The 1,583-nt window shown below is 27.7% G+C and overlaps 1 non-coding gene across 1 annotated transcript; it reads left to right on the forward strand.

Annotated features, from left to right (window-relative positions):
• The first annotated feature begins 357 nt into the window (after window positions 1-357).
• Window positions 358-429, forward strand: TRNAH-GUG (transfer RNA histidin (anticodon GUG)). The gene has a single exon. It is a non-coding gene; the product is annotated as a tRNA-His (tRNA).
• Window positions 430-1,583: the final 1,154 nt, after the last annotated feature.

A 1,583-nucleotide genomic window follows, 5' to 3' on the forward strand; every position in this document is an offset into this window, starting at 1 on the left:
CCGTGTCAACTTTAGTTGAGTTATTATTTATTATGAAAACTTATATCTTACTTTTATTTATTTAATTTTTTAAAATAATAATGAAAAAAAAATGGCTGAATTAAAACAAACCTGCGAAATAGACATATTTTTCCTATTAATAAACTGTAGGGTAAGTTATTAAATTAATTTTATTAAAAGCTATTTAATTAATTTTGTATGTTTGGCGCATACTGTAATTTAATTACTAATAATTTTGTAATTGTATTAAAAATTAAAATGAATTTCGCATAATTTATTTATCCTGAAAATTCTCATTGGTTCAAATCAATAATATATAGAACTATATTTTTAATGTGGAGATCACAAGCCACAAATGTGGCTGTAGTTTAGTGGTAAGAATTCCACGTTGTGGCCGTGGAGACCTGGGCTCGAATCCCAGCAGCCACATTGTGTAATTGACATTTTTCTTGATATATCTATTTTATTATATGTTTATATTATTTTGAGAAAAACAAGTGTTTTATGTTATATCTTAACTTTTTTTGAATTTATTTTTTTTAATATTATTAATTTGCATTTATTGGCTATTTATATTTATACATTTGACTTTATATATCATTTGTGAAAGAAAATATTATAATGTTATTATTGAATACAATCTGTAAAAAAAATAAATAATAAATATATAAAATATAGAAAAAAAATCAGATCGCAATAAATAATAGACGACAACTCGATAAGAAAAACTTTGATTAGATTTTAATAATTTTTTATTTCATGTTTTTAATAAAAAGTATATATATATTTATGTGTTGAGTAAATGAGATTGATATACATCTCTTGTAAAACTTTACTAAAATTTATTTTAACCTAATACTATATATATACATATATACACATACTTGAGAACTACATTGTGACGCCCCAAAACTCAAGCAGAAACATTAACACCTAATGGTGCTTTACCAAGCCAATCAATCTTCATTCACAATAAGAATTCTCTTTATGCCAACTCTTATCTACTAAGAGTTCTAAAAAAATATCTTCATCACAGCTTCAATATCATTTACAATCACTAGAATATGATAAATGATATTACAGTGGTCCAAATATGCATAGGGTAAAAAAAATTAGAATCAACATTTCATTTATTCAATTGTATCGCTTACATGGTATGTCACGTTGACGGTACTCTCTTGTCATATTTTTTCTTCGTACAATTTGAAAAGAAACTATAATGAGCATATATATACCCAGTAAAATAAATTTTGAACTAAAAATGAAACGTTGCAATTATTCAAGTGCCCAATTTAATCCATACTAGTCTCATTGTCTCCTATAATCCCCCTGCTACGAGCTCTCTCCTACATTACACTTGTTCATCCTTTCCCTACGCTCACTTATCACTTATACAAAAGACTCCTTTCACATTACCACACTGTATTCTTCCTTTCCCTTGCCACAGGCCCTTAAAACTCCCACTTACTCAGCAACCTAACTGCAACCACCACTGTGTCCACACAACCATCGAACTCCCCCTTCAAGATGATCCACTAATCATCTCCAGCCTCACAACCCTCAATATTAATATATCAATACAC

Source organism: Carica papaya, chromosome 4 (genome assembly GCF_054855325.1).
Source record: "Carica papaya isolate Zhongbai chromosome 4, ASM5485532v1, whole genome shotgun sequence".
NCBI classification, from domain to species: domain Eukaryota; kingdom Viridiplantae; phylum Streptophyta; class Magnoliopsida; order Brassicales; family Caricaceae; genus Carica; species Carica papaya.